The 26,270-nt window shown below is 42.7% G+C and overlaps 1 protein-coding gene and 2 pseudogenes across 1 annotated transcript in view; all 3 read right to left on the bottom strand.

Moving 5' to 3' along the window:
- Positions 1-26,270, bottom strand: part of NIPA2 (NIPA magnesium transporter 2) — an 88,127-nt gene that overhangs the window by 39,580 nt on the left and 22,277 nt on the right. The window lies entirely within an intron of this gene.
- Positions 22,989-23,832, bottom strand: LOC138249524 (elongation factor 2-like; annotated as a pseudogene).
- Positions 25,451-26,270, bottom strand: part of LOC138249523 (elongation factor 2 pseudogene) — a 63,645-nt pseudogene continuing 62,825 nt past the window's right edge.

Here is a 26,270-nt window from a genome sequence, read left to right as displayed (position 1 = left end):
ACATCAGTCGTGCAAATACATTAGAGCCACACTAGACCCATATGCTGCAGAGAAGGAATTTCTGCCACAGTTTGCTCTCTAGTAGGCAGGTGCAGACATTTCAATGCATTGCAAATATTCCCTTCAAATACATAATTACAACACAAAGAAAAGCAATATGCGGTCTTGCAAGCTCACAAAATACAGCTCTCGGTTATGCGAAAGAGTAAAAACAATTGATACTTTTTGGTCCAAATTAATTGATAATTGATGGACTGACAAAACTGGTAGCCTATTATGTGTACCATCCTATTGTTCTTGTGGCATAAAATGTCAGCAAAACATCAAAAAGGCATTATAAAATAATTGCATATGTCACCAGTTATGTATTTGTATATGACTTGTTTGAAAACATGTTATTTTTGGCTTTTTAATTTTGAAAAACATGTAATATACAAGAATGGCTAACATACCCATGACTTAAAACCAGTAAATCACTGGTGTGCCATAGTAATCCTGAATTAAGGTACAGGAAAACACTTCTGTGTGTGACAATGTAAACAGATCACAGTAATTTTACATTAGAACCGTTTGCATCTTTAAAGAAAACTGAAGCTACACTTAAATCTGCAGACCCACTAGCAGACAAAGCTCAAGGGTCAACACAGATTAAAAGCCACACATCAGACTTGATGAGGGAAAACAATAATTTTCCAAACTTTAAAGATGATTATCAAATGATCTTTGAAGTAAACATGACAAATTGCTAAACATTCACTCTAAAAAGAAACTGTTACTTTCAGTAACGATATTTCTGATCGATACTAGGTCCTCCTGCATAGTCCTTACTTTAGGATTACCCTCCAGGCACCAGAATGGATGTGGAAAACATTTGCAATAGCGTGCAATAGCCCTCAAGCGCCACCAGGTGGCAAAAGGACACCGCAACTGCAGCACCCTCAACTACAGCCACAGACAGGATGACACCTGACTGGCGAATGGCAATCAATGGTGGTTGCGCGAGTTCCTTGTATTTAAACCTGGCTCACTAAGGCAGGTGAAGAGAAACTGAGATAACTTTTGGAACAGCAATAATAACAGCAGCATATTTGGAAACATGAGTATATTATTAACAGCAAAATCCACTGCGAAGCAATACTCTCCTCCCTTCTGAGGGATGAGATGGGGTAGTGCTAACTAAAAAAGAAACAGCCTTGGAAAAGTATCAATGAGTCCCTGGGCTGGAGACAGTGATGTTTTGGGAAGGAGAGCAAGGAAGACCATGTGGCTGCTTGACAAACTTCAGCAACGGGACACCTCTGGTGACAACAGTAGAAACGCTGTCCCCTTTGTCCTCTTGCATGCTTGTTCCAATCGTAGTTATTACTACCAAAGAGTGCCAGTGAGGTCTGAGGCTTGGCACTCATTATTACTACCGAAGAGTGCCAGGGAGGGCTGAGGCTTGGCGATTCATTATTACTACCGAAGAGTGCCAGGGAGGGCTGAGGCTTGGCGATTCATTATTACTACCAAAGAGTGCCAGTAAGGTCTGAGGCTTGGCACTCATTATTACTACCGAAGAGTGCCAGGGAGGTCTGAGGCTTGGCGATTCATTATTACTACCGAAGAGTGCCAGGGAGGGCTGAGGCTTGGCGATTCATTATTACTACCGAAGAGTGCCAGTGAGGGCTGAGGCTTGGCGATTCATTATTACTACCGAAGAGTGCCAGTGAGGGCTGAGGCTTGGCGATTCATTATTACTACCAAAGAGTGCCAGTGAGGTCTGAGGCTTGGCACTCATTACTACTACCAAAGAGTGCCAGTGAGGTCTGAGGCTTGGCGATTCATTATTACTACCGAAGAGTGCCAGGGAGGGCTGAGGCTTGGCGATTCATTATTACTACCGAAGAGTGCCAGTGAGGGCTGAGGCTTGGCGATTCATTATTACTACCGAAGAGTGCCAAGTGAGGGCTGAGGCTTGGCGATTCATTATTACTACGAAGAGTGCCAAGTGAGGGCTGAGGCTTGGCGATTCATTATTACTACCAAAGAGTGCCAGTAAGGTCTGAGGCTTGGCACTCATTATTACTACCGAAGAGTGCCTGTGAGGTCTGAGGCTTGGCGATTCATTATTACTACCGAAGAGTGCCAGGGAGGGCTGAGGCTTGGCGATTCATTATTACTACCGAAGAGTGCCAGTGAGGGCTGAGGCTTGGCGATTCATTATTACTACCGAAGAGTGCCAAGTGAGGGATGAGGCTTGGCGATTCATTATTACTACCAAAGAGTGCCAGTAAGGTCTGAGGCTTGGCACTCATTATTACTACCGAAGAGTGCCTGTGAGGTCTGAGGCTTGGCGATTCATTATTACTACCGAAGAGTGCCAGTGAGGGCTGAGGCTTGGCGATTCATTATTACTACCAAAGAGTGCCAGTGAGGTCTGAGGCTTGGTGATTCATTATTACTACCATAGAGTGCCAGTGAGGTCTGAGGCTTGGCACTCATTATTACTACAAAGAGTACCAGTGAGGTCTGAGGCTTGGCACTCATTATTACTACCAAAGAGTGCCAGTGAGGTCTGAGACTTGGCGACTCATTATTACTACCGAAGAGTGCTTGTGAGGTCCGAGGTTTGGCGATTCATTATTACTACCGAAGAGTGCTTGTGAGGTCTGAGGCTTGGCACTCATTATTACTACCAAAGAGTGCTTGTGAGGTCTGAGGCTTGGCGATTCATTATTACTACCGAAGAGTGCCAGTGACGTCTGAGGCTTGGCGATTCATTATTACTACCAAAGAGTGCCAGTGACGTCTGAGACTTGGCGATTCATTATTACTACCGAAGAGTGCCAGTGACGTCTGAGGCTTAGGGAGTCATGCGCAGAGATTCATTTAGCGTTCCTCTTCCACAACAGCTGTGGGGTGTCGCCCAGATCTCTGCCAGATCTTACCTAATTGTGATTTCATTTCAGCTAAAAACTGATCATTTTTTATTTTATCATACAAATTATTGTTTATGATAATCTATTATTCTTGTAAGATGTCTTTTCTGATGCTTTCCCACTTGTTTACTGCACGAGTATATCTGTTGTCCGAGTTTTTTCTCCCATAGACATTATCTGGTCTCATTCCAGTACTCAGATTCCAGTCCACACCAATCTGCTCCAGACTTCAGCTTTTGCCTTGCATTTCTTCCAGACTACAGGTACTCCCTTGTATGCGCTAAACCCCTCTTCTTGAATTCCCTTGTCCCTGCAGAGAGCAAGCTCTCCCTTTCGGTATTTAAGTCCTGGTCTAAGCTCTAACTCCAGTTGGGAAAGCTGCTGCAAGGGTTTTCCCACGAAGAACCACCAGAAATGATGGTGCCGTAGGAGGAGCCACTTTGTTAGTGAAGCCAGATCCAGCGAGAGCTCAGTGAAGCGTTCCAGGGAGGGAACTGCTTTCTCCTTAAACAACTGATTGCCACCAAGGAGCAGGTTAAGTAATGGCACCTGGACATCTGCTGAAAAGCCAGTGGGAAACATCCAGGACTCTCGGCGTAGAGGTATGATTGAGCCCATGGACCACACCATCATGTCAGCAGAATCCAGACAGCATGCTGGGATCAGTTTGGAAGCATCGAATTTGTCAGAGAATGTCTATTTCATGTGGTCCGATAGGCTAACGCACCACCACAGCAACATGTGGTATTGGAGGTGCACACATCTAAGATGGTCGATGGAAAGACTTTTCTGCCAAAAGAGTCAAGCTTTTAAAGACTCACAGTCCCGAGGAGCGGTGCGGAATGTATTATTATTCAATTTAACTGAAGAAGCTTTTAACATCAAACTCTCTGGTGAAAACTGTGTAAGCAAGAAATTTGGATTGAAAGGCACAGTTCAAGGGTGCTGCACTATTTGGTTTTGGACTACCGGCCTGAGGAAGGCTACTTACAAGCAGTCAAAACTGCCTCCAAGTGTTCTTCGTTGAATGGCATCAACGGTTTCCAAGATGACTACTGGATTTTAGTCAAGAAGTTAGAGTTTTTTCAGCAGTCACCAAGGGAAATTCTAGCGTTTATGCTGCTTTCCGGGCCACAAGGTAAACGAACTAACATCCTCTGAAAGAGGGTCTGAGGGATAATTCATGTTCCCTTTTGTAGACATGTTAGGTCACTGGTGTGGCACCCAAATCTGCTCTAAGAGCAACGCCAGAACTTCCTTAGAAATGGCAGAAGAGTTTGGCAATCCTGCAGCAAATACTATGATAAACCCAAACATGCAGGATTGGGGCCACACCATTAGAAACTGACCCGAAGAGATGCAGACACCCCTGAGCAGTGTGATCAACCCTTCCAATGTAAATGCTGATCATCTGACCAATGTTGTTGTGAACTTAACTCCATCTTTTTCAGAGCCAGGTATGGCTCAAATTATGAGGGAGAGGCAGGCATCAGGCAGTGGGGCCACCGAGTCTCTGACAGTCTCAGGTGTGGGACAGTTTCCTCCAAGAAGAAGAGTTTTGTGTGTTTTCATCCAAGAACATCATTGGGGGGGGGCGAAGGGAGTCCCTTAACTGCCAAGAGACTTAGTTGAAAGGGACCAACTTTATACGCCCTTGCAAAAAATAACTTGGCCTCATGCTGCATGGTGGCCTTCCGTACAAGGAGGAGCAACTGGCAGAGGCAGACAGTAGATACTGCATACAGTACATGTATGTGACTGACAAGGACATCTTCCTGCAACATCAACAGCTTTTAATCTCAGAGACCTTTTGAGGTAAAATTTGACCTGGAAACTTTTAAATTCAAGGAGTAATTTTGTCAGTGAAGACTAACCCAAGCCAATGAGATGTAGAAAAATATAAGCTAATGGCCGCATACCAGTCTGCACCAAATACCCTGTCACATCATGAGCGGATGAAGCTATGAGGCGCAGAGGGGGGGCTGGGGGGGGGCGTTGATTTGAAGAGAAAAATGTCCAGATCCAATCTGGCACCTGAAGAACATTCTCAAGGTAAGGAATTCAGAGAAAGTAGTTATCTATCAGAAATGGGACTACGTGAAAAGGATCGAAAAACAAGCATACATTGTGAAAATACAAAAAGATTCTGCAGCACAAATAAATGGAGACGCTTAGCTTAGTCACAAATCCTTCCGACTTAGACAGTCCCAAAAATTTATCAAAATAAACAACTGTTTTTCTCATTTCAGGTGAAGGGTCAAACAGAGGCTGAACCTAGGGAAGCGCACTGCACCTGCACCACTGGCCTGTGGTTATGCGTTTAGTTATACAGAACTTTTAAATGTAAATATCCGAATGGTACCATCCACAATGTATTCAGCAATACCCTTGGTTCAAAGGTTACAGAAGCTGCAGCATTCTCTGAGAAAACTATTCCCTGCTTACCCTGGAATGGGTTGCTACACTGCATACGGATATTATGTGTGCAGTTCCAAAACAAAATTGCATTGCTGATCTTTGATATACCTCACCACTATAGACCTAGAAATGGGATTCCACATGTACATATTAACCCATTTACACACACTGCTCCAGAATGCATTGCTGATCACACCACTTCAGCAAAAACACAGAGGGCGTCATCACAAGTCAGTGAAGCAGAATTACAGTGTGGTATTCCACTCAAGCTAATTACAAGTGGGCCGGTTTTCCTTCCTTCACCTGGTTTTACAGGATGTGTGTTCCATGCAGTAATTTCATCGGGGGTGAGCAATTTTTTTTTTTGGGTGGGGGGGTAATTTCATATAATGTGGTAAATATATGCATTAAATCCCACGGAATTTGGAATTGTGTATGGTTTCACTTTCGTTAAATTCAGCCCCACACTGTAATTCCTTAACTTGTAAACTGCACGGTATTGACGTGGAGTTACCACATGGTAACAGTAAATCTGCAAGCAAGTGTATCAACCCCGTCGGCACCGTGCAACTGTTAAAAGTAGGGAAAGATAAATGGATCTGACAAGACTAGAAAGAACCTCAGCCCAAAGTTTATGAACCTATATTGTAAAATAAAAGCATCATCAGGGGATGTTTTCCAGTTTGACACACAAGCATGGGTAAGGAATAGATTGAAAATGCCAGTTAGCACCTGTTCAGTCACTGACTCTTTAGAACCCACACGTGGTTCGGTCTGAAAACTACTGCATCTCATCTATGGAACAACACCACTCCTGCAACAGACTCGCCCGGAGATGTTTCCCGATGCTTCTATCGTAACCAAAATTATCGAAATGCCCATTACAAGAATCTAACTCACACTAATGTTAAGTCTCTTGAAACTATAACTCCTTACGTTCGGATTAACGGCAATCTGAACCCACCCACATCTCGTCTTGATGTCATTAAAGAGGCCTTGAGTGAAGGTAAGACTCAAGTACACACTGAAAAATACCACCATCTACGTTATTTTAAGGAAAAAAGGGGCGAGGGTGAGACAGTCTAGATGCAGGAAGACTCGCTATATTATGTATTTTTCAGAAGGGAGCTATGGCGGTAGGTGAGGTTATCCTAGTAGGATGGCAATCATTTACTCGCTGGACGTTTTCTTTCTGTAGCCCAAGAACCAAGAAAAGCCTTTATCCAAACACAATGAAGAGGGACAGTTTCATCTTGTATGAAAATCAGTGGCACGTTCTTTGTCTTTGCATGAGCCACGGTGGAATGAGAAGGTGGCTTAGGGCCATATGTACGAACACTTTTTCCCATGGACACAGAATGGGTAAAAAAAACCTTTGCTACATCTGGCCCTTAATGTCAATGTACTGCACGCATTCATTGTTATGCAAAGAGCGAAACGTTTCTTTCTAGACAAATTTTGTGCAGTGAAATAAAAGTAAAGGCAGTCCTCTCTCCAACGACTGGCCCGAGTAAAAGAAACAGCTGCAGTGTGCATACATGTCATAGTTTCCACAGAGGCAGGGATTTGCTTATATTCTACAGATACAAATTGGTTTGAAATCCACCTTTAACTTGACGTAAATAAAAAAGGGAAGGATTCTCCCCTGGCATTGTAGAATTACCACAAATAAAGTCTGCCAGGAAACATACTTTCTGCGGCTAAATAACGCCTTTTTAGGTCTCCCCTGCAACAGCGCATGCTTGCGAGATATTTTATACAAAGGGCTTGCAGCGGCCACCCCAAACCTGCTTAACATTTGTTAGCTTCATGTTCACTCTCATTTGCTGCCTTCTAATTGGCTAGCTTCACTTCCTCGTCTTTTGGCTGGAGCATGAACCAAGTTTGCTTCCACATGATTGCTGCCCTTCCACTGATCGCACTGAGACTGAGGTACTACTTAATTTTTTTCTTCTTTCCCGTTGTCCTTGTTAAACCTCTTGCCATTTTAAGTTATGTCTTACTATGCCACACAGACTTCAAAGAAGCGCTTTTCTCCTTTGAAATTGATGTTTTTTTGTGACAACAGAAGTTATCTGCTTCCAAATGTATCTTCATTAACACATGGGTGCAAATGCTTTCAAAATGTGAGAAGGATTTTTTGCCAAATATCATTTTGATTTTTTTTCGCTCCCACGCAGAATAACTGATTTGCTCAGATTCACAGAAGTGTTGTGCCAGGACCTAACAAGCATTGGCATAGCCAGCAGGTTCTCGCCTTTCTGACTATTGGCGCTGCCTCTGTCTTTTGTTAATGCTGTAGAGAATGGGCACTTGTTACTTTGGCAATGATTTGTAGCTATGCTGTATAACAGCATGGCTACAAATAGTAATATAAAAGGACTATGATGCATCCAGCACCACTGCACTTTTATTTTTATTTATAAACTTTTAAATTAAGTTAAAGCAAACACGCAATACAATGTAATGATGCAGCATATAAACATCGTACATTTAGACATTACACAGTTGGTACTAATCTCCACATACATACTGTGCTATATTAATCCACTTATGCACTTTTTAAAATAAAAAAACATTTGCTCTGGCTGCATCATTGCACTTTTTAAAATTCATTTTAGACACACTACAATGCATCTGCGCTGCTGTGCAGCATGACAACAAAACACTGCAACAGCTAATACCTCCTTTGGCAAGACTTACCAGCTTTGCCAATGGTTGCTGTGAAATAGTACTTGAGGAAGGACTGAAGTAGGGCAGGGCTGGGCAAAGCTACTCATAGAAACGTTCTCTACTTTAAGGACAAGCTCGGAAGAAGGGAAAACACATTTTCATGCGCTATAACTGCACAAAAAAACATTCTCCTGATTCACGCCCTTTCAGGAATAAGCACAAAAACCTTACAGCTGCTAACAGGGAGGTGACTAATTAGCCTTCCTGGAAAAGCCTCTCCCCGAAAAGTAAACCTCAGCACTTCCAGAATCCCTAATTATTTCACATATTTAATGGGCCACTAATGGCTAGTGTGTGTACAATACTGTGTCCTAATCACTGCACCACAGAGTAAGCCGATTACTGTGGCTCAGAATGCACCCATCACTGTGCTACAGACAAGGTCCAGTTACACTACACAACACAACGCGGGTAACAGTACTACGCACCATAGCTGGTTGCTACACGAGCAAGCAAGGCAGACACTGACAATCTACAGCCAACTGTTCCATAGGTAAGCAAACAGTCGCATCACATGTTCCTCTGTGCGATAGAGTGGGCACACTGAAAAGCCTTCTGTCTGAAAGATGGGACTGGGGAGAGCACTCATATCGCCAATAGCCAAGCACCTGCAGAGGAGCGAACACAAACTCGACACTACCGGGATGAGGACATCCTCCTAGGCCTACACTACCAGCTGCGTTCCTTTGGCCACTTCATCTACCTTCCATAATATCTTCACCATGTCCACACAAGCCAAGAACACAGCGGTTCGCCTCGCCTCAACAACCTCAGCATGCCCAAGAAGAAATTTTGTCGACCAAAGTCGCAGTCATTAATTCCATTTTTGGAAGACCAATCCATAAATCAACATGGCAATGTATGCGGTAGTTATCAGCAACCTGGTGCGCCACCCCCGGAAGGAGCATTGGCCATGTCTTAAAGAAAGGCATTCCAAACATCCACTTGACAGGCTCCTAGAAGTCCGGACCATCGCATCATTAACCCTAAAACAAGCTCTGTGGCTGTGGTACACTGAAAAAGGTTTTATCAAGATTCGCTAACAAACTAAACAGTTACACCACCTCTCACAGAAACGGAACAAGTACAGAAATGTCAGCCGCAGGCACACGGTTTAAAAACCGCAACAGGAAAAACGTAAGCTTCTTTCAGATTGCTGGAGAAGATGTGAAAAGGGTCCAGGAAGAGCAGACACAATGGGTTTAAAAACAAAACCAACAAACTAGGGGAAAATTGCATTTACAGAACGAGTATGAAAGCATGAATTACCAACTCTACAGTCATGTAAAATAGGGATTTAGAACACAAATCTACTTTTAATGTTGCAGCAATCTCTGCCTTCTTGTACAAGATATGGTCACATACAACTTAAAGGTTACAGACCTTAGTAAAGAAAAAAAGGTTTCATTTCGTTAAAGGGAATGTACAATTGATACCCCCCAATTAGCATCTTGCTTCACACTCCAAAATATTTACCACTGACTTTTCTGCCACACAAAGCAATTCAATATTGTTTCCATTCCTTTTAGCGAATAGTCTCAAGCAGGGGTGGTAGACTGGCCCGCGCACATCAGACTCATCAGTTCCAGGCTATGCTTCGTGGTTTACCTGCAGGTTGTTCATGGAAGATCAGTCTATGAGGTGGATGCCGGCTGCGCTCCTGTCCTCGCAGTGGTAACATCTTTCACAGGGAACGCAGCCTTGCTCAGGACAAGGGTGGTGGGATGGACTCAGTGAAGCGGACCTGAAAACTAGTCTTCAGCAGTAGTGGCTGCAGACAGATTCTAGGCAGTGGCAGTTGCAGGCACCAGGCTAGATCCATCACAATGGCATTTTTTTTTTGGGGGGGGGGGGGGGGGGGGGGAGCTGGGGCAGTTGTGGCCTCCAGGCTGATAAAGGATTTCCTCATCATCAGTAGTAGCACTAGACTTGCGAACCTGCAGCAGGCTGCCGGATGAAACGTGAATGCACCCTTTGGAATAAAAGTGACACATCACACTCAAGAACTTCGCAGGTGTCTCTTGACGGCCCAAGCTGTGGGCTTGTTTTGTCCTAGGTGCTTCATCGCCTGACCCATGAATGTGACAATGGGAATGGTTGGAACAAGTCATCAGGTACTTACACCTTCCCCAGGGTTTCTTGCACCACTCCCATGGAGCCAGTTAGAGACTTCTCCATAAGGAAGAATCCGCAAGGGTAGGCGGGCAGGAATGTCTTGCTATCTTAGTGTCATGAAAGAAACTCTTTATCATATGCAGTGGAAGAGACACTGTACTTATTTCCAACGATTCACTGTGGTGATGATATTTAACATCCCTGGTGCATCTTGTCCTTTACGCAGGCGGGTAAGGCAGTTCCGAAGGGAGTTCACACCGATGACAGCACAGAGTGCATGGCTGTACTGGTTCACTGCTCAGCAAGATACAAAGGTTCTGTGGGTCACTTCCTGCAAACTGGCAAATCTCATGACAAGCACAGCTTAAAGCCAGAGTGTGAAGGCCAAAGGTCCCAGACCTGCAGGAAGAAGCGGGAGAGTAAAGCATGGCTAAAGTACTAGGGCTAGGTCCAGCGTAAGGAAAACTGCAGCCAGTAAGAGAATTATGGCCATGGTCATATCGTACGGCATAAAAAAAGAAACTGGTGAGGACAGTCATACATACAGAAATGAGCTGTATTTAAGGCATACATGCATGTGCTCATGGTATGCCACATAAAGCTCTGTATTAAAAACTTGGAGCAGCTTCCAGTCACAGTACTAGCTGGTGCAGATCTGTACAGGTGGAGCACTGAGAAGAAATACAAAAGGTTGTGTGTGGAATGCCTGAATTAATCCCAGGAGCTGGTAATTACTCTGGATCGCATCTCAGTCCGGTCCAATAATTACTCGTTGTCACCATTTTCAGATGTAATTACTGTTCGTTCTTGCCAAGTCTATGAAGAAGTCTGCCCAGATAAAGTCCTGAGCTTGCTGCACTATGGATCCAGGCTGCAACAAAGACAAAACTGGTCTGGGGTTCCGAGTCAGAAGAGATTTGGGCTAGCAGCAGATTTGTACTCAAACATCACCCGAAGAGTCCACTTATGTAAATAAATCTACCCAAGACGCTGCTTGCATTAAAAAAATAACTGAAAGGCACATTTTGTGTTAAAATGCCTCCTCGAAATAACAAAATGTTGTGAAAAGACTTACACCCTTGGTAATGATGTGTAAATTTTGTTACACAAAATTACGCCAATTATGCTGTGTAATGAAAGTTTTGCCCAGGCTTAAATTTAAGTTGAATTCACATAATTGATTTAACCCTTGGAGTCACTGGACTACTTGGTCTCCATGAGCTGCATAGTTCTAAGGCTGTTTTATTTGTCAAAAAAGTCAAATACAAGTCTAGAAATGCATTCTGTCCAATTACTTTGTCACTGTTTTTAACTATAACTGAGGGGAGATGAAACCCACACCTTTGGAAGAGGCTGTTTGCTACTATTCAAGTATGCTCAATGATCACACTAGATTTGAAACAAAAATGAGTCATAATGTTGGTAATACGTGGTAAAGATCTTTAAACAATTTATCGGAATCCACCAATCCAAATTGCGACACCGCTTGCTGACTCCTAGACTTACGCATGCCATCATTAATTTATGGTACATAAAATATTGCACAATGACTCTCCTGAGCCTTCAAGAGCCTTTGAGTAAGCCGCATGTGGGCGCGTGGTGGAACACAAAGGCTTTGAACACAGCAAATGTTTGCTTCCAAAGGTTGGCATATGCTTCGCATACCAAGGCTCCGGTTTGGAGTCACGCCCAGCTGCCCCTCGCCTCTGGCTTTGTGCATTCTCATGACTTTTGTTGGTTGTGAACGTTGTTTCGAGGGCAATCCGCAGGCCAGGCTTTCACCTGCCTTTGAAATGTTTACCAGTAGCCACCTCTTGAAATTCTTGCTCGACAGGTCCCATGCTATGTGCCGCGCACACACTGCACACCTTGATCAGAAACCTCAGTAGAAGGGAGAGGCTTCCTAGACCCTGCCGATGGCTGTGAAACTGAGCTGCACAATCCACTTTAGGGCTCGAGTCCTGACGAAGAATGGCATTCAATCAGGATACCGAAAACGCTGTTCTACATTCTGGACACATTCACCGTAATGCACAACTCCTGCAAGAGGCTTTAATGTATGTAGCTATTGTATAGAGGGACCCCCGACCTCTTCCGCTCTGTCATCATCACAGACTGTTTCCCTTGCAGAACCAGAGGCACAGCAAGCCCTAGAGTAACAGATCAAGCGTGTTACGATAGGACTGTTTGTCAAGTGTGCTTCTAAGGGTCATGGTAGCTTCAAAGCTGGGGTTCAAGATCCCATCGCAGGTAGGAGTCTGATTTGCGTTATGAAGTTGTTTCTGCTTACACGAACAGTGTTCTAGTCAATCAAATCTCACTGAGCTGCAGTATTGGGTGCGTGAGATCAGAGTTCCTAAATAGCCTGGGTGTTGCCTGGGATACTTGGCATGTACGTTGTACATGAGGTAATTAAGCTTAGCAAGTACTGTCCTCAAAGCGCTAGGAAACAGGCTGGTACCTTCGTAGGCGTCCCGTCCTTATTTAAATATATTAAGTACATCAAACAAAACAGGAGCGCACTGGAGAAGTAATACTGTAATTTGAAGGCACATGATCATTGTAAATGATTTACGCTGTTATGACCTCTAGTTTACATCTATTCATCTATACACATCAGAACCAATTACTCCTGCCAAACGGTTAATGTTGTAATATTTGTAAGAAGCCCATGATGGGCTGCAAGCGTTGTATTATGCAGCACTCCACCACCATGATAAAGTAAAATAAAAATTGGTTAAAAAAAATAAAAAAAAGGAGGTCAGCAAGTGCTGTAGTCGATTCATGGTAGCTGATCTAGAACCCGATAGATGACAGCAGGTAGTTCCATCAGATACGTTCAGTTGTAGACTGATGTGTGGCTTTTCAAGAAGGTGGCTACTGTTGTGAGCACGGTGAGACCCACTTCTAGAGTGTACGTGTTCGATAGGTACTATTCCGCCAAACATGTTTTTTTGAGTCCAGTGTGTTGTTCCTTAGTTTGATCACGATGATGTTCAGTAATAAGGCATATCAGTCTTGAGTTGGATGCATGGGTGTTGTTCTAATGACTGCTGAAGAAAACTAAGCAGCCGAAAGGCAACAATAGCACATTACATTGCAATGTTTACCATGTTACACAGTCAGCAGTGTCCCTCGAAAGACAACTATTAAATACATCAGCAGTGCCATCAAGAGAGGCCTTTGTTTATGGATTGGGTCACACAAACCTGCAAGGATATTATAGCCCTGATGCTGGAAAGCTACTAGGTCGCCAGACACTACCAAACTTAATCTTGAACCACTGGTGGCCCTCTTTAGTTTATTCCAGTGAACCTCTCGCCCCCCTCTGTTTTTTGGTCATCAGCTTACAATAATTCTTCAAGTACCTACCCCTATTCTGATTCCCTTGCTTAACCGAGGATAGTCTGCAAGATAACTTTCATTTGGCTAACTTGGTATTAGTGGTCCAACTAAGACCTAATAGGCTTAAGACAAGAATTTGCACTATTGCACAATAGGTGGAAGTGTACCGAAGGCTACAAATATCTACATGCCTCCAACCTAGAGGGGAGACATTACATAGCAGAAAACACTTAACTTGGACTGCAAATCAGTATCCTCTGTCAAAGATGCCGAGTACTGTTTTAAACCTTTGGTTAGGAGACCACAAGAAGAATCCCAAATAGTATCAAGTTATCATTTCTGGTGAGGTCCTTTAAAACCTTTCTATTAATGGACTTATAGGAGGCAAAGGATTCTGAAGAACACCCAGGGATTTAAGGCTAACCAATGGAGATTCCCTGGAGATACATAGGATAATGTTCCTGCAGTAGTAGCCCTTGAAGTCGCTTTGTTTTTAAATCCAAGATGGAGGAAAACAGAAAAACATGGCTCTTGTTTACACTCACTATGTTGGTGCTATAAAATAATACAATGACTGATATCACAAATGTTCAGAATTCACTGACAGAGGACTGTTTGAGTCTTCCTATTTTGAAACAAGACTGTCTTAAATTTGACGGTTATTTGCTTTTGTCTGTGTTACAACTATAAATGTTTGGTTATGGCAATTAGAAGGCCTTAAGTGCCATTATTCTCTTAATCGCCCTAAACATGTGCCAAGAGTGTGTGAATGAGTGAGAAAATGCATGTGGGTGGGTCCCTTCCATCTTTCACAGTTTCACTTGGACTGGAGTTACTGCTTAAGTTAGAAGTGACTTGTTTTTCCATCATACCAGAAGACACAGATTGGCAGATATTGGTCCTTACCCATGTGTTCACTGGCATGTTACATACTGGAAAGTAAGTTACTCCCCTCTTGCTTTATTTAGAGAGATGAGATCTTTAACACTTGCGTCTCTGCATCCTTTTATGGTTCTGCCTATGGTCAAACAAGTATATGTATATAGTCTCAAGCCATAGGAATACAAAGGCTTCTAGGCTGCAATTTAACTATTACTAAAAATAATTTCTGACAACTTCCAGGGGTCCAAAAGGAAATTTGACAAAATCTGGTCCCTGGTGATTGAATATCTGACAGTTACCCCCATGCAAGATTTATCCCAGCCAAGATTCATAAGTTGTGTCTTTCTGAGTTTGAGGCAAGTTGTATTCACTGAACCCAAAACTTAAGGTTGACCTATGGAGTTATTGTAGAAGTAGAGGAATACATTTCCTCTGGTGTGTGGTGCCTTATGCTAACGGAGGGTTGTGGCGGGATGGGGGGAGGGTTATAAGTTTAATTAATTATCTGTTCGGTGAAAGCATTTAAATGGGACAACTTACCTGTCAGATTCTAGAGCAAATTTAGGCAGAGGACTTATTCCAAGAATGGTATGCCAGGGACACCGAACAAGTTTTATAAGATATCCTGCCTAAATTTGCAGTCAAAATTGGTATCACAGAAATGCAAATAAAATAGTTTTCCCTGTGTATTTTTTGTATTATTTAAAATGAGTGAACTGTGTTACACAAAAAAGAATCTTTGAAACACCAAAACACTGTAAAAACTTACTTCAGTAACTAACATGTCACCTGTATCGTTTACTGCATCACAGCAATTATAAAACAAGCTCTGGCAAAGCCAACAGTTCTTGCTTTAATAATGCATGTGCGAGCCAAAGGCTTTGCTATAGTTTGTAAAGTATTGCTTTAAAAAAAAAGATTTTACTATGATCAAAACAAATCAATACCATTTCCATTCACCGTTGTTTGTGCAATGTATAGTTTTATCAGTAAAATTGTATGTTTGTGTAAATGTAATAGTCATTTCAATTGGAAATCTGTTATGTGTAATGGCAGTGCACTACCACACATTGTGTTCTCTGATCTACATCACGCCACAACTCTACTTTACGCTCCTCCACTCCCCTACACCACTCCATGTTACTCTATGCCAATCCATTCTACTCCACTGCACTCTACGCCAATCCACAACATTTCATGCTAATCGACTTTACTCCACAACACTCTACTCCACGTCACTCCCTCCACTCTACTCTGCCACTAACTTTTAGCCATACTAAAGAGCAGCTACGTTGGAGTACAACATAGCTAAAACACATTAGCAAAGCCAATAGCTCTTGCATAGGCGAGACCTAATGGCTTTGCCAATGCTTTTGTAAATATTTTTCCACTCACAGAACCCTAAACAGGATTCAAAAGAATAAGGAAGGGTCAGAATGTAAAATGCAATGCTTGCCAATGCCTAATCTACTTCCCACAGGGTTCAGCATTTAGCTCTCTGCAGTATTCCAGGGAACAGATTTACGGCCCTTCAGGAGAAGTGTCATGCTAAGCACACCTTTTGCCATAAGGCCCCAGTTGAGTCAGTACAGCAGATGGCTGCTCTCCCAACGCCATAAAGGATTTTGTGTGCCAAAGATGCTTCTTTCAAGCAGTATCTGGAATAAAGGAGACACAACAAAAAGAACCCTTAAAATCTGCTCCTCAGCCATCCCCAACAAATATGTCCCTATTCCTCAGCTTTTACAGGAAGTATGGGAGGGATAGGGAGCAACACAATGCAGTGGAAGCAGGATTCTGAGAGGGAGAAACATTACATACTGGAAAGAGGTAGAGAAAATGTGCACTCTCCTAGAATGCTGAATGAAAAAGAAAAAATAGGTCTCTAAATGTGAGCAGTGGAAGGATTCTAGTCAGCAAAACAAAAGGATTGTAAAGAGACTATGCTAAAAGGGAGGAGCAAAAACAAGAAGAGAAACACAAACCATGGAATAAGAAGCAAGCAAATTAAAATGAGAAAAAGGTGAACTAACGGTAAACAATGAGCGAGCTGTAAGCCCACTGTAAGTTCACAATAGGTGTTTCACAACCCAGACACCTTTTGCCGTCTATAAGGCAAGACCGTCTGAGAAAATCAAGTCTGTAGTCACAGCACAATATAACAGAAGGGATTGAATACAGAATCATTTCATTTTACAAGGCGCTCTGTATACGAGCAAATCTTGCACAGAGGCTGTAATTCAAAGGAAGCAGCTCTGGGTCTCTTAAAGGGCTGCAATTTTGAAGACAGTTTGCAAAGTGGGCATTTTACCTTTGAAAGCTATTAATTAAAAAACTGCTTCTCAGCTTGTAATGGACTCGGGTAAATACACCTTTCTCATGGCAACAACTTAATGTGGGTAATATATTATCATCAATGTTGCATACATGAATAGGAAGCATGCAGACACATGTACCCAAGATAATAAAGCACAGTATTTGCATGGCAAATTGTAGTGCAAGACTCCCATTTCCCATGCAAAACAAGGTTCATATACTAAAAGCACAAACAGTATTTACTCATACTGCAGTGAAAGTAGAAGAAAAGGCAGACTATGGCAAAAAGGAAATCTACAAAGGTGCACTCCGCAATGCCTTGTCTACATGCAACAACTGAACAGAGGAAGCGACTATACTGCTGGGATCTACACAGCCCCCCAGGCAACCACTCCCTTGCTGATCTCTACCCCCTACATTTTTGGGTCTAGTTGTGCGAGAATGAACAGTATGATTGTTCAAAACAGCTTGAGTCACAAGACCATGTTTAACTGATACAATGCAGCTTTCATGGAAGCACCCCATGGCAGTCTCTACCCCAAGATGATAACAGCATAGGTGTCCTGCCCTCCACCCCATCCCACATTCCTTAATCTCTTCCTCTTCTAAGGAGGTGGGTAGACAACTGTGCCATTAAAGAGATCCCCCTTCGTTCATATGGATCTTGTCTGCTATGGCACAATCCTAGGGAGAAAAGAAGAGCTGCACAGCATGGGTGTCATAGCCCACTGGCCCGGAGGCAGATACCAACAAGTCTTCTAGATATTGATACAGTAGTGGCATTTCTGTGTGTGTGTGTGTGTGTGTGGGGGGGGGGGGGGGGGGGGTGGGAAGACTATTCGATACAGTGATTGTGGGAGTACCTTACCTTAGTGGAGTGGTACTGTGTTTGCAGTTGTATGAGGAACAGAGTCTTTTTAAATTACACAAGGAAAGTGTAAGGAAGTGGATTGTTATTAAGGGGATGCCAGTCACCCATCTCATGGAATAATGATACTAACTTGGCAGGGTGAAACTCCAAAGTCACTAAATTCATCTGCACTCAACCCCCAGGTTTGTTATGGCACAGACAAAACAGGTGTAAATTACAACCAGAGGTAGAATATTTATCCAGTAGCAAAACAATAATGAAGTCAACCCCCACAACAGATTAAAACCCAAACTGAATTGGAAAAAGAGAATATTTATGCAGTAATGAAAATAATATGTAGTAGCAAAACAACAATAAAGTCAAACCAACAACAAACGAAAACACAAACTGAATTGGAAAAAGAGAATAAAATGTAATAAACAAAATGATACCAAAAAAATATATTTAAACAATGGGAACCAGATATATGAATTTTTAAGTTTAAAGTAAAAATAGCTACAAAAAGCAATAGGCGCCAATTATAGTCTATGGCAATTTTAGGCTGATCGCAATGAAGTATGGGTCAGACACACAACGGAGGTCTGTCCCAGTCAAACATTTCACCTTCTGACTTGACTTTTTATGGAGGTCAAACTGCTTCAGTGGGGCAGGGCTTTAACTGCATCCAAGAAAAGTCACCAAAATCAGATACCTTTGTCGAGAAGTCTGACTGATTCTAAGGTCTTGGAAGTTCAAAAATGTTATAAATCACACTTTTCATGTGTTCTCTGGGTCATTTCTAAAGCTCTCAAGACCTCAAAAGACAGTACTAGTGGCCAGGGCTTACTCCAGCAGAGGCCAACAACAAGGTCTAGTTCAGAACAAGTTGTTACTGGCCAACTGGTCACTTCAGGTAAAAGGTTTCTTGCAGTTTGTTTTGTCACTATAGCTATATACAGAAGGCCAGCCAACTAACCTTTGGAGTCTACTTCTGCATCATAGGCACAGGAGGGAGCAGGTTCAGTCTTCACAGCACCTTTTAGGAACACAGAAAGCAGGTCCAGTCTTCTCCTGATTATCCGCAGGTCCAGAGAGGTTCAGAGTAGGGTGCTTTGGTATACCAAATTATAAGGCTGGCACTAGCTAGTAAGTGGGTGTGATTCATGGTTCTTCCCTGATCAATAGGGTAAATGTTCCCAGAGGCAACCCTACCCACTTTTGTTTTTAGCAGATCCCACTTGCCCTGCTGCAAACAATCCCACAGTGTTTTTTTGCCCTACTGCAAACAATCCCAAAGTGCTCCTCACTCCTAAAATCCAAGATGAGAAAACCCTTTCTCCCATGTGCAGAGCTCTTGGATCCACCCAGAAGTGCAGCCAGGAAATCAAGAAATCCTCTCATTCGGTGTCCAGTTCTGAAGGTATCTTCTCTCCCAATGGGTTTTAAGCCTGCCTGGCTAGTGTGGGGTTTGGGGACAAAGGCTTTCTCTTTTTCGGGTCTATCCTAACACTAAAATATGAATGGGCAGGCATCACCTTTGTCCCTTTAAAGTTAATGATGTTCCTGGGCCCACCCCAACTATTTTTTCTAAGCTGACAGGGCTCAAGTGTCCCATGCTCAGCCCATCATGTCACCAGGCCTAAGCCACGGGTCTGATCTTGGAGCAGTTTTCATATCTCACTAAGGTGGAAAACAGGCTCGCAGCAGGGTACTGTAAAATGTAACGCAAATTAGCCTCCAGGAGCCAAATTTTATGGTTGGCACTAGCTTGTAAGTGGTTGTGATTCATGGCTCTTCCATGGAGGGAAGGGAAAATGTAACCTTCTAAAAAAGTTCCTTGTCCTAAACATTTATTAAAAATCAAACTCCAGCCATTAACCGGATTTTTTAATAAATATGAAAATAGGCTTGGGATTACTATTTTAGCTGTTTCCTTTTAAGGTTACAGTTTAAAGTGTATAATGTGCACATTATCTAGGATTCAGCTATAGCCCTGCCAGTGAAAATAGCTTTTGGGGGCTAGTCGCTGGAGGATTATGCCAACTTTATTTTCGCCCAAGTTCTAATTTTAAATATCAAGCAGCCTGCCTTGTGGGCGACAAGCAGTACTTGAGGGAGACCTATTTTTTTAAAAGCATGGCTCCCCACCTTTCATAAAGGGTGATTTTGACATGTTTGGCAGCATGGTTTTAGGCTGCTTCAATCAGGCTACCCATGCTAGACTTGAAGCCATGTTTGCAGGCCAACCCGGTGGATGGCATCATAGGTGCTGCAATCTAAATGTGGTAGTTAATTGCCAGACCCTGGGTGTATTTTCTACACCATGTACCAGGGACTTATAGGAGAGATAAAACAAGGTAATTGGGGTTAAGCCAAATTAATCATGTTTAAAGCGGACGCACATACATATACTCCTGTTTAGCAGGGGCAAAGAGCACATGGTTCAAAAAACCAGTAAAAATAGGGTCCAGAAAAAAAGATCTTCTTTGGGAAAATGTTTCAACGCCTGCTAAATGCAGACACCACAAATAGAAGCACACATTTACAAATGCAAGAGATTTTTTTTCATCAAAAAGCAAAGTAGTAAAAGTTGACAAATATGGCTTGCCAGGAATGCACATGCCAATTTTGACAGGACAGGGAGTGTGTTTTAGGGATATCATAGTTCTTCAGGACTGCTCGCTGCCAGGGTGCACTAGACATGTGGGGGTAAGGCGGCATCCTGTAGGCGACACCTACTGCAGTGAAGCTGGTCTTAACCAGCGGGCCCTCTTTTCATCTGGTGCTGCTTGCAGAGGTGCCTCCTGTTTGGCCAAATGTGCTTTCATTCGAGGGGATCCCTGCTCCCAACTTCTGGCCTGGCCACAGAGTATGCTGCCAGAAGATGATCCCCCAGATCTGCACCCAGCATTAGTGGCACCAAACTGCCATGCCACACAGTCTGGAAGAGAATGCAAGTAGATGTTGCGAAAGAAAGAGGCTCTCAAGCATGTATACAGCCGTCATGGCCCACAGATACTTTCAGATACAATTGTGGAATCATGCAAAAGTCAAACAGGTTCACAGCCTGCTAATCACGGACAAAGTGGTACTTAATGGGTGCAGCATACCTGAAGAAATGTTTTGGGGCATAACAGGAGAAATCCACATCATTTTACCCAGCAACAGTCTGGACCAGCTGTTTACTTTGCCAGAAGACAGTTCAGCAAAAACATCTGTGATCCATGAAGGTCAAACTTAAAAGTCACTATTTATTACAAAGCTAATGAGTTTAGGATTTTAATCAGAATACCTTATGTTTTCGATTTATTTACAGAAATGATGGAAAATAGGAGTACTACCTTGAATGTATTTATGACATTCTTCGGGTCTGAGAAAGAGCTGCACGTTCTGCATACAGTAAGTTCTTCAATGCACCCACGATTCTTGAGATTACTTTTACAATCTCTTTGAGGGTTATCTAAAGCCGCATTGGTTCAATAAAAATGGCAAATAGTGAAAAACAGGTTCTGTGCCGCTCAGTCTGTATTTTACCAACCAAGACCCCTTTCAATAAAAGAAATCCTGTGTGCCACAATACTGACAGTGAGTCACCCAGTAAACTGGTTTAAAATTGAATTTTGTCCAGCACCCACATAAAATACTTCCAGTTCACCGGATCAAAGGCAGTCTCTAAGCCTAAAAAAACAGATAACTAATGGTTCTTGCTGGGTTTCTGCAACGTCTACTGCTTCCGATAGACAACAGATACTAGCCAACCAGAAGCCATCTGAAAACAGAACTAGACTGGTTAAACTGCACAAACCAGCTGTCCATTCAAGCCAATCGGAGTAAGCCTTCATGAATATATTATAATCTGTAATTAGTAGGGCGTTTGGATCTTTGCTTTTTTAATTGTGTTATTAGCAAGTGAATATGTTTGTAAATGTTCACTTGGGAACCCATTTTTACCCAAGACTTTCAGGAAGAGAGGCTGGAGAGAATTCTTATTTCTTCTTCTATGATAGGCTCACTAACTAGCTAACTAACTAACTAACTAGCTTCTGATCATCAAGACTCAAACTTGTTCAGGTCCCCACCACTTAAAAATTCATAAATTTTACAGTTAGTTCTAATTTTTCCTGATAGAATTTTAAAATTACTGCTGCATGCTTTTCTGACACATCCTCCATAAAAACTTTCTCCTGGTTTCTTAACAATCGCACTTTTCTTCTGAGAATTCAGATTAAACCACACTATAATATTCATGCTGACTACCACACTGCAAAACATCCTGTTTTTCAACTTTCTGCCAACAACCTCTCCTGCCCTAAAGAAACTATAAGAGGCCCTGTACCTGCAGACGATCACAGGCAATCGGCATAATATCCTGTGGGGCAAGTGACCCAGACTAACAACATATCGTAGCCCTCATCCTTCCAATTTAGGTGCTTCTTGTAGGGCTATATAGCTGTGAGATTAAGTGGTAATGTTTTAGTTAATGACACCACGAGGGACTCCCAAAAATCATGTGGAACAAAATTACACCTATAAAGCTAAATTAGTGTTTTCTGGAAATCAGGATGTTCTGCTTCAAGTGCAAGACAGTGTCTCTGCAGTCTAACAACCTGCCAGCTTCTCCCATGTTAAAACTGCTACATTTTCAAGAGCCAAAGACAGCTGATTTGATTTGTGCAAGAAGGGACAATTTGTCCAGGAAGCTATGCACGTTTTTTTCTTAAATCCTTTACATTTTCGTGTCGTAGTGACAGTCTGGGCAGGGCAACATGTGGCATCAAATGGGTCACAAGGCAGAATCTGCCAGTAGTCAAACACACACTGGGGTAAAGCTCGACTGTCTGTTAGACCTCATGTCCGCTTTAACATCAAAAGACTTGCTTACAGGCAGGTATGCCTTAAGCACAAAGATCGGGATGCACATAACCTGAGATCCCTCACACACTGCCACACTTCTTGTTCAAACCACTATAGATTCTTCCAGTTACTGGATTAGGACATTGAATTTCCACCTGATAAATGAGCTACATGAGCCTGGGCTGACTAGTCATGTATGCATGCATACAGGCACCTTTTGGCTCGAGGAATAATCAGGACACCACCTCTGTGAATCTCATCAGTATGCAGGATCACAAGGCGCTCTCTTTAGTAGCCCACTGGAACCCACTCACAGTACTTTTCTTGGTTTCATTCAAGTACGGCACTCTTTTGGGGAGATCAGTGAATATGTTGGGCCCTCTGCCACCAGGACCAAAACACCAGATCTTGGTGCTTTGATGACATTTCATTTAGATTTTTCATGCCAATTAAAAGACACGGATATTCAACTTCTGGTGGACACTCACTGCTCCCTTGGTCAACCTCTTCCACCAACCATCCAGGAAGGGTGGAGTCTTTATGAAGAAATGGTTTTATTTGTTGGGAGGCTTGGAAAGGCAGAATGCATTGGATTCTTCAATGACGGTCTCGCAACTAGACATAACAGGGCAATTTATTTGTTTGTTATGCAAGATCTTCCTCCTGATGATCAGGCAGATTTCCAGATGCAACTCCCCAGGTTTTTCAATGATGCACTGAACCATAAACGCAGGCTTGGCAAACATTTGAGCCCTTTGACCGGTTTGGGCAGATCATCAGGGTTCTTTGCCCAGTCAGGGACACACATGACAGGCTCACATTGAACTTCACCCACCCTCATGCTCAAATGTGGTGATGGAACCAGTAGTCACCTTGACCGGACCCACACCAACCAGCCTTATGACATTTCCACAAGGCATGTCCTCATCTCATAAGGCTGGTCCTGTGGGAGGGGAATAGGGACATATCTTCCATTTTGAAAGGAGTGTAATTTATCCCCATGATTCAGAACATTAGGTCTGAGGCAATACATCAGAGAACAATTGCCAGAAAGCATGGAAGCAACCCTTATCCACTGCGGGTCTCAGTTTGGAAATGTACACCATCAGGGTGGATTTTGTGGGTCACAGCTTGATACCAATTGCAGCCTCAACATCAAAGAGCTGCCTCGTACAACAGCTCATAACAGTACTTCTTAGCAGTAAATGGGGAAGGGAAATCGATGGTGAACTTCTGGAGTTTGCCATCCTTCTCCTGGTGTTCACTCTCAAGCTTGGTGTCCAGTTTCTCAACCAGTTAAGCATTAGCTGTTCTTTCTTTCTTGAAGAATAGGTTAAGGACCAGTTGACAGAATGTGCTTGGAAGCTTTTCCCTCCAAACGGATTGCAGACTTGCCATACTGGCTCCTTGAAGGGTCACAAACCAGACCCCCATCCATTTCTATATTATGTCTTCAAACTTCTTGGCACATTCTGGGGGTCTAAGCTGGATATGAACCAGGGGTGCATAATTCCTATAGCCTGACGCCCAGGACATATTGTTTGGGGTCAAGGACAACAAGTTTTCATGTTTATTTTGCCCTTGGGACAAGTGGGCCCAACCCCCTGCAGCACAAACCCTTTGGCTTCCAGTCTACAGTACCACATAATGGAACAGCGAAGTGAATTGTCTGCAGTTGAGGTAACATTTGAATCCATATCTTAATGCTGTTCGAACTTGTATTTAAGGTTCATTAATGTAGAGCCCTTAATATTAGGGTGCGTGCTCTAAATAACTGTTGCAAACGTGGACTGCACTACTGAGAGTAATTACAGTGAAAAAATGCGTACACACATTTGCAAAAGTTAACTATATGAGACTATGTATAATTCTTCCAGAATGCCCTCTGATTAGATGCAAATATGTGCAGAAGCTTTAAAGCACGATTGATGATTCTTTGCTTTCAGAATAAAATGGTCACAAAAAAATGCAACTTGGAAAAAAAGTTTTGCTAAACTACTGTGAAATTGTAGGTACCATTTCTTTGAAGCATCATTCAGTAAAATGTGTTGATGCATGCTAGTATTTCCAAAAATAATCATAATTGAATATCAGTGTAACTACTTTCAACAAGATTATGGGAAATATGAAAAAAACAAGCAGTGACAAAACCAACAGATCTGATATTGGGGCCGATCGTTTGGTTTTGTCAACGCATGTCTTGTTTTGACAAAAGTTTTGGAAAACATTGTTGCTGTGGGAGTTGCCAGGTCATAACCATTTTAACAAGCATTGGCAAGAAGCAAAAATATTTCTCGGTCGCTAAAAGCACACATTGCCACTATAGTTCCTAGCACTGAACCAAACAAGTTGGTGTGCCAGTATGCTCCTTGTGAAAGAGCAGAATGCTATCACAAAAGTGGACTCATGGTGTAGGTATTTGCATTAGTGCAGATTTATGTATTTCATTAATATGCAAGAATTTCGAGAAGTAGACTAGGAAATCATACTCCTAAAAATATTTGTGAACTGTATTTTACCATGAGCAAATATGCATGTGTAGATTTGCTCATGAGAAAATCTGTTGAGCTTTTACAAGCTCACTTTCCCTCCAACCACTTTTTTCCCCACCCTGGAAGACGTTTTACTTCACCACTTGTCAGGAGTAAATTACCAACATTTTGCATTATAGGAAAAGATTAGAGAAGAGCTGGTGAAAACCCTTGAAACATGCTGTTAGCAGGCTTGCAAAGACTCAAATGGGTTTTCCAACCCTGGACCTTTTGCTTTCTGCTACCTCTAGCCACAGTATGTAGATCTGCGGAAAGGTGGCAAAATAAGGAAATTGGCAGTGTTTAAGTTGTACTATAGTGTTAGGCCTGGAATATTAAGAGAGGCTGTTATCAGAGCTCTTATATAATGATATTACTGCCATAATTTATTGCCGTACTACACGGCATCAAAGGGACAGGTAGATTATTTTACAGGACAATTAGATTTATGAAGTAACCTGTCGCATGGACAAGTAGATATTTCATTACATTTCACACCCCTGATGAACCTTTGTCGCAAACGTTATGATGTACATCTCAATAAGCAGTTTTGAGGTGGAAGTCCAGATGTCCAAGCAAGACTCAAAGGTACAGGTACCAAGCAAGTCTTCAATCATGATGTAGCTCAAAGGACCAAACTCTCCTGCGAGTATGATTATCTTGATATTCTCCACAATATGCTGAAAGTTCTGATACTGTTCCTCTGCTTTCAACTGTAGCTGTAGCAGAGAAGGGTCCATTTTGTTCATCATCAATACTGGATGAATCCTTTCTGCAATGGCCTCACAAAGGACAATCTCAGTCTGTACACACCAGAGACATAGTCCACAACTCCCAAAGCACTGTCTGTTACACAAAGCGCAGCTGCAACTTCTGAGGAAAGGTCAGTGTGCTCTGGGGCGTTAATCAGGTTTATGAGAAAGTCAGTACCGTCTTTACTCTATTTGATGAAAGCCAAGTCATTCTGTAACAGAGCATAAAACAGGGATTTGGCAGTCGATCTGATTGATGGTGATGCATCTTCCTTGCTCGTCTTTTCTTGTGTTGGTGAACTGAGTCTCCCGAGCCCTGACAGAAGCAAGGATTCCAGATTTATTAACACAGAGGCCACTCAGGGTGGATTTGCCATTGTACACATGTGAAATCACTGACATGTTTTGGATGCTGGCCTTCTTGTCCATGATGCCTTGGCTGTGATCTATGGTAAAGTTCACTATTTAGATAGATGGCAGAGGATTACCACTAGATTGGAAATGAAGAGGAGAGGTGGGTTGGGACTGCTTTACTCACTAGAGAGACAGACAG

This window comes from Pleurodeles waltl, chromosome 8 (assembly GCF_031143425.1).
Source record: "Pleurodeles waltl isolate 20211129_DDA chromosome 8, aPleWal1.hap1.20221129, whole genome shotgun sequence".
NCBI lineage: Eukaryota > Metazoa > Chordata > Amphibia > Caudata > Salamandridae > Pleurodeles > Pleurodeles waltl.
Note: the sequence above shows the minus strand (reverse complement) of the source record. Positions and strands in the feature narration are given on the sequence as shown.